General features: G+C 45.1%; 1 pseudogene across 1 annotated transcript in view; it reads right to left on the bottom strand.

Moving 5' to 3' along the window:
• The window catches only part of LOC110487979 (raftlin-like), a 57,713-nt pseudogene that overhangs the window by 14,459 nt on the left and 27,119 nt on the right, over positions 1 to 16,135 (bottom strand). The window contains exons 3-6 of the transcript XR_016493515.1: positions 12,920 to 13,103; positions 4,946 to 5,054; positions 444 to 1,461; positions 1 to 162 (exon numbers count right to left, since the gene is read on the bottom strand). The exon at positions 1 to 162 is cut by the window's left edge and continues 42 nt beyond it. The product of XR_016493515.1 is annotated as a raftlin-like (transcript). The remainder of the gene's footprint in view (positions 163 to 443; positions 1,462 to 4,945; positions 5,055 to 12,919; positions 13,104 to 16,135) is intronic.

The raw sequence follows: 16,135 nt of genomic DNA on the forward strand, positions 1-16,135 counted from the left end.
CTCCACTGATGAAATGCTGGGTCATGTGATCTAGCCAGTGGGCATCGACCTCTGTCACCAGCCCCGCCTCTCTCTGCAGCCCCAGTGGAACCCTGAAGGAGTAGAACCTCAGAGAGCTGGACAGCTCCCCTGTGTGGTTGTACAGGGCAAACAGCTACCCTCCTACACACACACACACACACACACACACACACACACACACACACACACACACACACACAGAAAAAGAGGCACATATAATTTGTTTATATTTTTTTGCCAGGAAGTACACGACTGAAATTAATCAACATTGCAATATTCAGTATAAATAAACTCCAACTCATGGCAATGCCTCATCAAAGTTGCTGTGGAGCCAGAAGCAGAGCTGCCCTATCTGTCAGCATCATCTTACACCAGCAGCCTGTCAGTAATGCAGTCGCAACAGTAGTAGACCCCACACTCACTTCTCTGTGCTGGTGGAGACCCCACAGCCCTCTTATCTCTGTCTGGACTCTTGACCCGAATGTGATTGTTGTTGTTGTGGGGCGGGACTCTGCTGCTTCTCTGATACTTATCCAGGTCACCCCCCGTACCCCTGTTTCCATGGTTGCACCCCCTCTCAGTCCAGGATTCTGACCCGCGGTTGCCGTTGTCTAGTTCTGGTGACTGGACCAGGTTGTCTGTGCCATGGTCCTGTTTTGGTATCAGCCTCTGGTTCTGTGCCTGAGGGCTTGGACTCTGTCTGTCTCCCTGGTGCCGTCTGTCTGCGTCTGGACCACCAAATCCATGTGTTAACTCTGCTGGGCTGAAGTTTGGTAGTAGAGTCCTGATGAAGTCTACTTGGCTTTCATTCTGTTGTCTCTTTATACACGTGGTCTCTATTGGGTTGCAGGACTGTAATTGATCCTGGTCGCTACTGAGTTCAGTTGGGACATGGTTGTGGTGGTCACAGGCTGGATCTATTGGGCTGGGACTCTGCAGTCTCTCTGGTGGGTCTGCTGCGTCATCTGGACTATGGTTTGGTTGATCCTCTATTGAGGGTATTCTGACTGTGTTCCCTGTCTGATTGTGTTCCCTGTCTGTTGATTCTACTTCAGTAGAGTCCTGTGTGTTCTCTACCAGTTCTGTTGAGCACAAGTCCAGCTCCACCTGACTGGTATCCGTAGGATTCTGTTCAATTGTTCTGAGTTCTACCGACTTGTATTCTGGTGTCTTCAGTTCTGTGTTCCGGTCGTGTTCTGGTTCTAAGAGGTTCTGATGGGGTTCCGTAGACTCTGTAGGGATGAGGTCTGGTATAGTGGGTTCTGAGGGGCTGGCTGTAGTGCTGATAGTGGTACTGGTGGGGTGTCTGCGTATGGGGGAGGGGCTGGAGTGCAGGGAGGACAGGTCTTCAGGGTCTATGTGCCCCAGGAAACAGGGTCCCCCACCAGGCTGCTGCAGGAAGCCCACAAACAGAACACCCTGCTCTGCCGCATCCTGGATCTGGAGACACACACACACGGTAGGCAGGTTTCCATTGACCCAGGTTGATTAGACAAAAGCAATGTCGCACAAAATTTGAATTTTGTCTAACTTCCTGTACTGTTCTGCGACAAATAATGATCCACACTTTTTCAAAAAACGTTAACCAAATACAACCACCGACTGACTGACTGCTCATTGCTGTTGCTCGAAGATGGCAAATCAGCGCAAATGCGCATGAATTGAATTTCAACAAAGGAAACAGTCGTGGTTGTATTTGATTAACATTTATTGAAAAAGTGTGGATTTCAGCATACAAAGAAAGGCATGCTACTACAGAGGACAAACATGTGTTTCAGACATAAGGAAGTGGATGGCTGCAAACTTTCTACTTTTAAACTCGGACAAAACAGAGATGCTTGTTCTAGGTCCCAAGAAACAAAGAGATCTTCTGTTGAATCTGACAATTAATCTTAATACAGTACAGTCGTCTCAAATAAAACTGTGAAGGACCTCGGCGTTACTCTGGACCCTGATCTCTCTTTTGAAGAACATATCAAGACGGTTTCAAGGACAGCTTTTTTCCATCTACGTAACATTGCAAATCTGAACTTTCTGTCCAAAAATTATGCAGAAAAATTAATCCATGCTTTTGTCACTTCTAGGTTAGACTACTGCAATGCTCTACTTTCCATCTACCCGGACAAAGCACTAAATAAACTTCAGTTAGTGCTAAATACGGCTGCTAGAATCCTGACTAGAACCAAAACATTTGATCATATTACTCCAGTGTTAGCCTCCCTACACTGGCTTCCTGTCAAGGCAAGGGCTGATTTCAAGGTAATCGAACCGCCCTTGCTGTCTCTGCCTGGCCGGTTCCCCTCCTGTCTCAGCCTCCAGTATTTATGCTGCAGTAGTTTATGTGTCGGGGGGTCAGTTTGTTATATCTGGAGTACTTCTCCTGTCCTATCCGTTGTCCTGTGTGAATTTAAGTATGCCCTTGCTAATTCTCTCTTTCTTTCTCTCTCTCGGAGGACCTGAGCCCTAGGACCATGCCTCAGGACTACCTGACATGATGACTCCTTGCTGTCCCCAGTCCACCTGGCTGTGCTGCTGCTCCAGTTTCAACTGTTCTGCCTGTGATTATTATTATTTGACCATGCTGGTCATTTATGAACATTTGAACATCTTGGCCATGTTCTGTTCTAATGTCCACCCGGCACAGCCAGAAGAGGACTGGCCACCCCACATAGCCTGGTTCCTCTCTAGGTTTCTTCCTAGGTTTTGGCCTTTCTAGGTAGTTTTTCCTAGCCACCGTGCTTCTACACCTGCATTGCTTGTTGTTTGGGGTTTTAGGCTGGGTTTCTGTACAGCACTTTGAGATATCAGCTGATGTACGAAGGGCTATATAAATAAATTTGATTTGATTTGAAACATAGGTATCAGGTCCATGTTTCGTAATTCATATTTTTTGAAGTATTGAACTTGGGCAAATTATTTAGTCAGAGCTAAATTACACAAAGCCTGGTCTCTGTTCCACTCTATTAGTCTGCTGTAATACCCCACACAGTGGCATGACAGACCACGAGCTGTAATACCCCACACAGTGACATGACAGACCAGGAGCTGTAATACCCCACACAGTGGCATGACAGACCAGGAGCTGTAATACCCCACACAGTGGCATGACAGACCAGGAGCTGTAATACCCCACACAGTGACATGACAGATCAGGAGCTGTAATACCCCACACAGGGACATGACAGATCAGGAGCTGTAGGTGACTAATGTGATTGAGCCATTCAGATTCATGCAGCGATCTGTCGTTAGGCACGTCAACACACAGGATTGATGGGCAGCTACAGAAATAGAAACGGCCCGGGCTATATTTATAATTATAAACTGGGTGGTTTTAGCCCCAAATGCTGATTGGCTGAAAGCCGTGATATATTAGACCATATACCATGGGTATGACAAAAATATACTTTTTACTGTTCTAATTACATTGGTAACCAGTTTATAATAGCAAGAAGGCACATTGGGGGCTTGTAGTATATGGCCAGTATAACATGGCTAATGGTTGTATCCAGGCACTCTGCGTTGCGTCGTGAAAGAACAGCCCTTAGCCGTGGTATATTGGTCATATACCACATCTCCTCGGGCCTTATTGCTTAATTCTATATTCTAATAGCTACACATCTGGCCAGTGGGGCCTTTGGCTTCCATTGTCAGTTAGCTGTGGTGTACTGTTCTGTGAATGACATACTTGGACTATTGATTCACATACGTCATTTACACACTCACCAACACAGAGGCTCATTTACACAATAGACATTCTGCAAAACATTATGCAAAATAAGAGCCAATCTAATCATCCCTAAAGATCAAATATTCTAATGACAAAGGAACCTAATTATCCACTGTGTGTGTGTGTGTGAGTGTGTGTGCGTCTGTCATTCTCCTTCTCCCTCACACGGAGCTCCTCTGGTTAATTGTCAGTTGATATTAACGTTGACAGTTTGAGTGGGGCTCGTCAGAGAGAACACAGAATGCTAACTACCACACAAAATAATGAGACCTCTTCCCCCATTATCATCCCTCCACCAATCACAATCAACACAAAGACAATCAACACACACACACTTTGTGGGGCGAGACAGATGAATAAGGGAGACACTGAACAGACACTGCCCACCACTTGAGTCTGTCAAGATTGGGGTGAAAATATAAAATATATGCGTGCGTGTGTCACACACTCCCACCCAAAGGTTCATTATACCTCCTTGACATTTACTTATTCATATTTAGTGTGTGCATGTATGTGTATCATAGGGATGCAGTGCCCACCTCTGCAGTGTGATAAGACCGGTCTCTCTGTCCCTCACTCTCCTATTGGCTCCTGTCTGTGGTTCTTTTCAGCTATTTCCTGGCAGCCAGGCTGCTATCTGATTGCCTATTCATGTCATGCTGCCTAACCATATCACATTATACTGAGCCCTGTGCATTTCAATCCAATCACCGCTCCCCTTTGTGCTCTGCCTGTTCACTTCTCATGGTCACTGTAGAATGAGATAAATTCACTACTATATTGTTATACTAAGAGGGCTTTTGTGGTTGTTAAATTATGATGTCACAGCTGATAGTGACATTAGGGCGGCATCTCAATAGTTTAAAGTGGCTTCCTCTCCTAACTTCTCCTTTCCTTTCCTCCACTCCATCTACATGGACCTAAATAATGATACAGGTGTACATAACCAGTAGGGGAAGGAGCTGAGGAAGGTAAGTGCCATCCAAGGGAATTAGGATGAGCTTTCCCCTAGTCTCTTCTCTGTCAAATATTTAGGTTTCATTTTGGGGAGGAATTCCGGAGTGTAATGTCCCTTTAAGCTCAAATTTGGGAGGAATTTGTTGATCCTAGATCTGTGCCTATGGGCAACTCCTCAGAGTGGAGCTGAGTGGGAGTAGTAAGCTGATCCTAGATCTGTGCTTTAGGACTAATGGTGACCTTCTTCACGTAGTTCTGGATGACATCCGGGTCGGGGGCCTGTTGACCCGCCACACACACGTCTGTCTCCAGGTGACGGCCTGCCCACATCAGCTGGGTCTTCTCTGAACTGGAGAGAAATGAAAGAGGGATTAAGGAAGACATGAGCCTTTTTTTAGATGCGTACCAAATGGCATCCTATTCCCTATATAGTGCACTACTTTGGCCAGGGCTCATAGTGGTCCATAGGGCTATGGTCAAAAGTAGTGCACTATGTAGGGAATAGCCATTTAGGATGCATACTGACTTTCTTCTCAAAGAAACACATGAATGTGCAGAAAGGACTGATGAACGTGCAGAAAGGACTGATGAAGGTGTAGAAAGGACTGATGAAGGTGTAGAAAGGACTGATGAAGTGTAGAAAGGACTGATGAACGTGCAGAAAGGACTGATGAACGTGTAGAAAGGACTGATGAAGGTGTAGAAAGGACTGATGAAGGTGTAGAAAGGACTGATGAAGTGCAGAAAGGACTGATGAAGGTGTAGAAAGGACTGACAAAGGTGTTGAAAGGACTGATGAAGGTGTAGAAAGGACTGACAAAGGTGTTGAAAGGACTGATGAAGGTGTAGAAAGGACTGATGAAGGTGTAGAAAGGACTGATGAAGTGCAGAAAGGACTGATGAAGGTGTAGAAAGGACTGACAAAGGTGTTGAAAGGACTGATGAAGGTGTAGAAAGGACTGACAAAGGTGTTGAAATGACTGATGAAGGTGTAGAAAGGACTGATGAAGGTGTAGAAAGGACTGATGAATGTGCAGAAAGGACTGACGAACGTGTAGAAAGGACTGATGAAGTGTAGAATGGACTGATGAAGGTGTAGAAAGGACTGACAAAGGTGTAGAAAGGACTGATGAAGGTGCAGAAAGGACTGGTGAAGGTGTAGAAAGGACTGATGAAGGTGTAGAAAGGACTGATGAAGGTGTAGAAAGGACTGATGAAGTGCAGAAAGGACTGACGAACGTGCAGAAAGGACTGACGAACGTGCAGAAAGGACTGACGAACGTGCAGAAAGGACTGACGAACGTGCAGAAAGGACTGATGAAGTGTAGAAAGGACTGATGAAGTGTAGAAAGGACTGATGAAGGTGTAGAAAGGACTGACAAAGGTGTTGAAAGGACTGATGAAGGTGTAGAAAGGACTGACAAAGGTGTTGAAAGGACTGATGAAGGTGTAGAAAGGACTGACAAAGGTGTAGAAAGGACTGACAAAGGTGTAGAAAGGACTGACGAAGGTGCAGAAAGGACTGATGAAGGTGTAGAAAGGACTGATGAAGGTGTAGAAAGGACTGATGAAGTGTAGAAAGGGCTGATGAACGTGTAGAAAGGACTGACAAAGGTGTAGAAAGGACTGACGAACGTGTAGAAAGGACTGATGAACGTGTAGAAAGGACTGATGAACATGCTGAAAGGACTGACGAACGTGTAGAAAGGACTGATGAAGGTGTAGAAAGGACTGATGAAGGTGTAGAAAGGACTGACGAAGGTGTAGAAAGGACTGACAAAGGTGTAGAAAGGACTGATGAAGTGCAGAAAGGACTGATGAAGGTGTAGAAAGGACTGATGAAGTGTAGAAAGGACTGATGAAGGTGTATAAAGGACTGATGAAGGTGTAGAAAGGACTGATGAACGTGTAGAGCCGAACGTGTAGAAAGGACTGACAAACGTGTAGAAAGGACTGATGAAGGTGTAGAAAGGACTGACGAAGGTGTAGAACCGAACGTGTAGAATGGACTGACGAAGGTGTAGAGCCGAACGTGTAGAATGGACTGACGAAGGTGTAGAAAATAGAGGTCAACCGATTATGATTTTTCAACTCCGATACCGATATCGATTATTGGAGGACCAAAAAAGCCGATACCGATTAATCAGCCGATTTTTAAAATGTATTTGTAATAATGACAATTACAACAATACTGAATGAACACTTATTTTAACTGTCACGACTTCGGCCAAAGTTGGTCCCTCTCCTTCTTCGGGCGGTCGACATCACCGGCTTTCTAAACACTACGTGTTTAATTTTCGTTTTGTTTTGTCTTGATTATTTACACACCTGGTTTCCATTCCATTAATTATGTTCATTATTTAACCCTCTGATTTCCTTCTCTGTTTTGTGCGTTATTGTTTGTCATGTGGGTTCTCGTTGTTTGTGCTTTAGTTTATTGTATATGTTCCTTGTTGGAATCTTACCATTTATTGAATAAATCGTGGATTATTACTCAGAACTGTGTCCTGCGCCTGACTGCCTTTATTCAATTTTACCAACGGCATCACATTAACTTAATATAATACATCAATAAAATCTATTTAGCCTCAAATAAATAATGAAACATGTTCAATTTGGTTTAAATAATGCAAAAACAAAGTGTTGGAGAAGAAAGTAAAAGTGCAATATGTGCCATGTAAGAAAGCTAACGTTTCAGTTCCTTGCTCAGAACATGATAACATTTGAAAGCTGGTGGTTCCTTTTAACATGAGTCTTCAATATTCCCAGGTAATAAGTTTTAGGTTGTAGTTATTATAGGAATTATAGGACTATTTCTCTCTATACCATTTGTATTTCATTAACCTTTTAACCTTTGACTATTGGATGTTCTTATAGGCACTTTAGTAGTGCCAGTGTAACAGTATAGCTTCCACCCCTCTCCTCGCTCCTACCTGGGCTCAAACCAGGAACACATCGACAACAGCCAACCTCGAAGCAGCGTTACCCATGCAGAGCAAGGGGAACAACCACTCCAAGTCTCAGAGCGAGTGACGTTTGAAACACTATTAGTGCGCACCCCGCTAACTAGCTAGCCATTTCACATCGGTTACACCAGCCTAATCTCGAGAGTTGATAGGCTTGAAGTCATAAACAGCGCAATGCTTGAAGCATTGCGAAGAGCTGCTGTCAAACGCACGAAAGTGCTGTTTGAATGAATGCTTACGAGCCTGCTGGTGCCTACAATCGGTCAGTCAGACTGCTCTATCAAATCATAGACTTAGTTATAACATAACACACCGAAATACGAGCCTTTGGTCATTAATATGGTCGAATACGGAAACTATCATCTCGAAAACAAGATGTTTATTCTTTCAGTGAAATACGGAACTGTTCCGTATTTTATCTAATGGGTGGCATCCCTAAGTCTAAATATTCCTGTTACATTGCACAACCTTCAATGTTATGTCCTAATTAAGTACAATTCTGGCAAATTAGGCGGCCCAAACTGTTGCATATACCCTGACTCTGCGTGCAATGAACGCAAGAGAAGTGACACAATTTCACCTGGTTAATATTGCCTGCTAACCTGGATTTCTTTTAGCTAAATATGCAGGTTTAAAAATATATACTTCTGTGTATTGATTTTAAGAAAGGCATTGATGTCTATGGTTAGGTACACGTTGGAGCAACGACAGTCCTTTTTCGCGAATACGCACTGCATCGATTATATGCAACGCAGGACACGCTAGATAAACTAGTAATATCATCAACCATGTGATTATGATTGATTGTTTTTTATAAGATAAGTTTAATGCTAGCTAGCAACTTACCGTGGCTAACTGCATTCGCGTAACAGGCAGGCTCCTCGTGGAGTGCAATGTAATCAGGTGGTTAGAGCGTTGGACTAGTTAACTGTAAGGTTGCAAGATTGAATGCCCGAGCTGACAAGGTAAAAATCTGTCGTTCTGCCCCTGAACGAGGCAGTTAACCCACCGTTCCTAGGCCATCATTGAAAATAAGAATGGGTTAACTGAAGATGGAGAGGACAGATGGAGAGGACAGATGGAGAGGACAGGTAGAGAGGAGAGATGGAGAGGAGAGATGGAGAGGAGAGCAAGATGAAGAAAGGAGAGCGAGATGAAGAGAGGAGAGCGAGATGGAGAGCGAGATGGAGAGCGAGATGGAGAGCAAGATGGAGAGCAAGATGTAGAGAGCTGGAGAGGAGAGATGAAGATGAGAGCGAGATGGAGAGGAGAGCGAGATGGAGAGGAGGGGAGGCCTCTCTTTGCACATTGTTCCCCTCCGGTGGGTGCTGATGATACAATCAGCCATCTCCACGGTGACAGGTGCCACTTGGCAGGAGGGGCATCAAAGGAGCAGCCAAGCACCCAACTCTGTATGTGTGTGTGTGTGAGCAAGTAATCAAGAAAAATGGGTAAGGGTATGTTGGTATGTGTAAGCATATGTGTGTGGGAGTATGAAAGAAAAATATGCTGTATACATTTCTCATTCTACACATATGCTTCAAGAATTCCACGGTTGAGAATAGATCTCTCCCGAAAATCCCAGGAAGAGAATAGGATTCTGCTTCCATTTCACAGATTCTGTGGGTGAGAAAAGAATTCCGATGAGGCTCCTGCTGGTGAGAAAGGTCTTAGCTAACTATGTGTCTCTATGTTCTGTGTAGCAGTTATTGAATGAGGGAAATGAGAGTGAGAGTGTGTGTGTGTGTGTGTGTGTGTACAGTGGGGAGAACAAGTATTTGATACACTGCCGATTTTGCAGGTTTTCCTACTTACAAAGCATGTAGAGGTCTGTAATTTTTATCATAGGTACATTTTAACTGTGAGAGACGGAATCTAAAACAAAAATCCAGAAAATCACATTGTATGATTGTTAAGTAATTAATTAGCATTTTATTGCATGACATAAGTATTTGATACATCAGAAAAGCAGAACTTAATATTTGGTACAGAAACCTTTGTTTGCAATTACAGAGATCATACGTTTCCTGTAGTTCTTGACCAGGTTTGCACACACTGCAGCAGGGATTTTGGCTCACTCCTCCATACAGACCTTCTCCAGATCCTTCAGGTTTCGGGGCTGTCGCTGGGCAATACGGACTTTCAGCATCCTCCAAAGATTTTCTATTGGATTCAGGTCTGGAGACTGGCTAGGCCACTCCAGGACCTTGAGATGCTTCTTACGGAGCCACTCCTTAGTTGCCCTGGCTGTGTGTTTCGGGTCGTTGTCATGCTGGAAGACCCAGCCACAACCCATCTTCAATGCTCTTACTGAGGGAAGGAGGTTGTTGGCCAAGATCTCGCGATACATGGCCCCATCCATCCTCCCCTCAATACGGTGCAGTCATCCTGTCCCCTTTGCAGAAAAGCATCCCCAAAGAATGATGTTTCCACCTCCATGCTTCACGGTTGGGATGGTGTTCTTGGGGTTGTACTCATCCCTCTTCTTCCTCCAAACATGGCGAGTGGAGTTTAGACCAAAAAGCTCTATTTTTGTCTCATCAGACCACATGACCTTCTCCCATTCCTCCTCTGGATCATCCAGATGGTAATTGGCAAACTTCAGACAGGCATGGACATGCGCTGGCTTCAGCAGGGGGACCTTGCGTGCATTGCAGGATTTTAATCCATGACTGTGTAGTGTGTTACTAATGGTTTTCTTTGAGACTGTGGTCCCAGCTCTCTTCAGGTCATTGACCAGGTCCTGCCGTGTAGTTCTGGGCTGATCCCTCACCTTCCTCATGATCGTTGATGCCCCACGAGGTGAGATCTTGCATGGAGCACCAGACCGAGGATGATTGCCCGTCATCTTGAACTTCATCCATTTTCTAATAATTGCGCCAACAGTTGTTGCCTTCTCACCAAGCTGCTTGCCTTTTGTCCTGTATCCCATCCCAGCCTTGTGCAGGCCTACAATTTAATCCCTGATATCTTTACACAGCTCTCTGGTATTGGCCATTGTGGAGAGGTTGGAGTCTGTTTGATTGAGTGTGTGGACATGTGTCTTTTATACAGGTAACGAGTTCAAACAGGTGCAGTTAATACAGGTAATGAGTGGAGAACAGGAGGGCTTCTTAAAGATAAACTAACAGGTCTGTGAGAGCCGGAATTCTTACTGGTTGGTAGGTGATCAAATACTTATGTCATGCAATAAAATGCAAATGAATTACTTAAAAATCATACAATGTGATTTTCTGGATTTTTGTTTTAGATTCCGTCTCTCACAGTTGAAGTGTACCTATGATAAAAATTACAGACATGCTTTGTAAGTAGGAAAACCTGCAAAATCAGCAGTGTATCAAATACTTGTTCTCCCCACTGTATGTATGTATGTATGTATGTATGTATGTATGTATGTATGTATATATATATATACAGTACCAGTCAAAAGTTTGGACACACCTTCTCATTCAAGGGTTTTTCTTACTTATTTTCTACATTGTAGAATAATAGTGAAGACATCAAAACTATGAGAAAACACATATGGAATCATGTAGTAACAAGAGTGTTAAACAAATCAAAATATATTTTATAGTAGCCACCCTTTGCCTTGATGACAGCCTCACATTCTCTCAACCAGCTTCACCCAGAATGCTTTTCCAACAGTCTTGAAGGAGTTCCCACATATGCTGAGCACTTGTTGGCTGCTTTTCCTTCACTCTGCGGTCCAACTCATCCCAAACCACCTTAATTGGGTTGAGGTCAGGTGATTGTGGAGGCCAGATCATCTGATGCAGCACTCCATCACTCTCCTTCTTTGTCAAATAGCCCTTACACAGCCTGGGGGTGTGTTTGGGTCATTGTCCTGTTAAAATAAATAACTGAATTTTTCTGGATCAAACGTGCCAAATAAATGGACATTTTGGATATATATAGACAGAATTAATAGAACAAAAAGGACCATTTGTGATGTTTATGGGACATATTGGAGTGCCAACAGAAGAAGCTCGTCAAAGGTAAGGCATTAATTATATTTTTATTTCTGCATTTTGTGTCGCGCCTGCAGGGTTGAAATATGCTTTTCCCTCTTTGTTTACGGAGGTTCTATCCTCAGATAATAGCATTGTTTGCTTTCACCGAAAAGCCTTTTTGAAATACAACAAGTGTAGCTTTAATTTGCTATCTTGCATGTGTGATTTAATGAAAGTTTGATTTTTATAGTAATTTATTTGAATTTGGAGCTCTGCATTTTCCCGGGCTTTTGGCCAGGTGGGACGCTTTCACACAGTCTCCCCTGAACAGTTCATGTTGAGATGTGTCTGTTAGCATTTATTTGGGCTGCAATTTCTGAGGCTGATAACTCTAATGAACTTATCCTCTGCAGCAGAGGTAATTCTGGGTCTTCCTTTCCTGTGGTGGTCCCCATGAGAGCCAAGATCATCATAGTGCTTGATAGTTTTTGCAACTGCACTTGAAGAAACTTGAAATGTTCCTGATTGACTGACCTTCATGTCTTAAAGTAATGATGGACTGTCGTTTCTCTTTGCTTATTTGAACTGTTCTTGCCATAATATGGACTTGGTCTGTTACCAAATAGGGCTATCTTCTGTATACCTCCCCTACCTTGACAAAACTGATTGGCTCAAACGCATTAAGGACAGAAATTACACAAATTAACTTTTAACAAGGCACATCTGTTAATTGAAATGCATTCCAGGTGACATCATGAAGCTGGTTGAGAGAATGCCAAGAGTGTGCAAAGCAGTCATCAAGGCAAAGGGTGGCTACTTTGAAGAATCTCAAATATAAAATATATTTTGATTTGTTTAACACTTTTTTGGTTACTACATGATTCCATATGTGTTATTTCATAGTTTTGTTGTCTTCACTATTATTCTACAATGTAGAAAATAGTAAAAATAAAGAAAAACCCTTGAATGAGTAGGTGTGTCCAAACTTTTGACTGGTACTGAATGTGTGTGTGTGTGTGTGTGTGTGTGAGAGAGAGACTGTGTGTGTGTGTGTGAGAAAGAGTGTGTGAGTATGTGAGTGAGACTGTGTGTGTGTGTGTGTGTGTGTGAAGGGGTGTGTGTGTGTGAGGAAGTGAGTGAGACTGTGTGTGTGTGTGGGAAAGAGTGTGTGAGTATGTGAGTGAGACTGTGTGTGTGTGTGTGTGTGTGTGTGTGAAGGGGTGTGTGTGTGTGAGGAAGTGAGTGAGACTGTGTGTGTGTGTGAGTGAAGGGGTGTGTGTGTGTGTGTGTTTCTGTACCTGTGTGTCTCTCTGATGAGGACAGCTCTGTGTAGCTGGCGTTGGACGCGTGCGGGTCTGGGGCCACAGGGGTGGACGAAGGGATGGACGGCCACCAGGACAAAGCCCTGACCATACAGCTCCCTCACCTGGACTGGTAACTCTCTCACTGACGACAGACACAGTACTGACGACACAGACACCTCTGGGAAAAGAAAGAGTGTGTGAGTGTGAGAGAGAGAAAGCAAGTGTGTATGTGTGTGTTAGTGGTGAATGTGTGTGTGTGTGTGTGTGTGTGTGTGTGTGTGTGTGTGTTGGAGAGAAAGTGTGTGTGAGTGGTAGACGGAGAAAAGGAGAGAGAATATGTGTGAGAGGGTTATGATTAGGGAGAGAGGGTGTTGGGAGAGAAGAGCGGAGAGAGACACAGAGAGAGAGAGAGAGAGAGATCGAGAGGGAGAGAGCCACACAGAGAGGGATAGAGAGAAGAGGGGGGCACACAGATCGAGCGAGAGAGAGAGAGAGAGGAGGGAGAACAGAGGGGGGCCACAGAGAGAGAGAAGAGGGAGAACAGAGGGGGGCCACACAGAGAGAGGGAACAGAGGGGGAGGCACACAGAGAGAAAGAAGAGGGAGAACAGAGGGGGGGCACACAAAGAGAGATAGAGGGAGAACAGAGGGGGAGGCACACAAAGAGATAGAGGGAGAACAGAGGGGAGGCAGACAGAGAGAGAGGAGAACATAGGGGGGGGGCAGACAGAGAGAGAGAAGAGGGAGAACAGAGGGGGGCCACAGAGAGAGAGAGAAGAGGGAGAACAGAGGGGGGCCACACAGAGAAAGAGAAGAGGGAGAACAGAGGGGGGCCACACAGAGAGAGAGAAGAGGGAGAACAGAGGGGGGGGGGGGGGCAGACAGTGAGAGAGAAGAGGGAGAACAGAGGGGGGGCAGACAGAGAAAGGGAATAGAGGGGGAGCCACACAGAGAGAGGGAACAGAGGGGGGGCCACACAAAGAGATAGAGGGAGAACAGAGGGGGCCACACAAAGAGATAGAGGGAGAACAGAGGGGGGCCACACAAAGAGATAGAGGGAGAACAGAGGCTGGGGGCAGACAGAGAGAGAGAGAGAGAGAGAGAGAGAGAGAGAGAGAGAGAGAGAGAGAGAGAGAGAGAGGGAGAACAGAGGGGGGCCACAGAGAGAGAGAGAAGAGGGAGAACAGAGGGGGGCCACACAGAGAAAGAGAAGAGGGAGAACAGAGGGGGGCCACACAGAGAGAGAGAAGAGGGAGAAGAGAGGGGGGCCACACAGAGAGAGAGAAGAGGGAGAACAGAGGGGGGGGGGCAGACAGTGAGAGAGAAGAGGGAGAACAGAGGGGGGGCAGACAGAGAAAGAGAATAGAGGGGGAGCCACACAGAGAGAGGGAACAGAGGGGGGGCCACACAAAGAGATAGAGGGAGAACAGAGGGGGCCACACAAAGAGATAGAGGGGGGCCACACAAAGAGAGAGGGAGAACAGAGGCGGGGGGCAGACAGAGAGAGAGAGAGAGAGAGAGAGAGAGAGAGAGAGAGAGAGAGAGAGAGAGAGAGAGAGAGAGGGAGAACAGAGGGGGGGCACACAGAGAGAGAGAATAGGGAGACCAGAGGGGGGGCACACAGAGAGAGAGAATAGGGAGACCAGAGGGGGGGCACACAGAGAGAGAGAAGAGGGAGAACAGAGGGGGGGCACACAGAGAGAGAGAAGAGGGAGAACAGAGGGGGGCACACAGAGAGAGAGAATAGGGAGACCAGAGGGGGGCCACACAGAGAGAGAGAATAGGGAGACCAGAGGGGGGCCACACAGAGAGAGAGAATAGGGAGACCAGAGGGGGGGCACACAGAGAGAGAGAAGAGGGAGAACAGAGGGGGGCCACACAGAGAGAGAGAATAGGGAGACCAGAGGGGGGGCACACAGAGAGAGAGAATAGGGAGACCAGAGGGGGGGCACACAGAGAGAGAGAAGAGGGAGAACAGAGGGGGGCCACACAGAGAGAGAGCGTATTGTTTAGATATTATAGTTTGAATTGAATAATAACATGGCATCTTCATGATAATCTGCTGCTGATTAAACCATAACTCCTGTTTTAACATGGTCATAACATGGATCATTTTCTATTTGATTTTGAATTTTAGGAGCCTTGTAGGTATCAATGATTTATTTAACTAAAAAGTGTGAGAGTCTCATCTTTACATAGAGTGTAGCCCAAACCGTTCAGACGCTACAGCCATTTTTGTGAGAAGACTGATTTTCAGGATGTCTTCTGGTCTGACAAACACTGGGGTAGATTTGCCACTTAGCAACGCAGATGCCGAAGGGCGACATAGCGGATTGAGACGCAGATACTTCTAGTTTAAACAGACTGATTTTGTTGTGGATTTTGGGATTATGTTAATTAGTGTGGCCGCGTCAATCGACTTTAGGGGTTTTGGTTAGGACACACACGCATTCATACATACACACACACATGCACACAAACAAACATGCACACAAACACGGTGCACAAACAAACACACACACGATGCACACAAACAAACACACACACAGTGCACACAAACAAACACACACACGATGCACACAAACAAACAAACACACACACGGTGCACACAAACAAACACACACACATGCACACAAACAAACATGCACACAAACACGGTGCACAAACAAACACACACACGATGCACACAAACAAACAAACACACGATGCACACAAACAAACACACGATGCACACAAACAAACACACACACGATGCACACAAACAAACACACACATGATGCACACAAACAAACAAACACACAATGCACACAAACAAACAAACACACGATGCACACGAACAAACACACACACACACAAACACACACAAACACACACACGATGCACACAAACAAACACACGATGCACACAAACAAACACACACACGATGCACACAAACAAACACACACACGATGCACACAAACAAACAAACACACGATGCACACAAACAAACACACACACGATGCACACAAACAAACACACACACACGATGCACACAAACAAACACACACACGATGCACACAAACAAACACACACACGATGCACACAAACAAACACACACGATGCACACAAACAAACACACACACGATGCACACAAACAAACAAACACACGATGCACACAAACAAACACACACACGATGCACACAAACAAACACACACGATGCACACAAACAAA

This window comes from Oncorhynchus mykiss, chromosome 30 (assembly GCF_057628025.1).
Source record: "Oncorhynchus mykiss isolate SJ-2025 chromosome 30, ASM5762802v1, whole genome shotgun sequence".
In the NCBI taxonomy this organism is placed as follows: domain Eukaryota; kingdom Metazoa; phylum Chordata; class Actinopteri; order Salmoniformes; family Salmonidae; genus Oncorhynchus; species Oncorhynchus mykiss.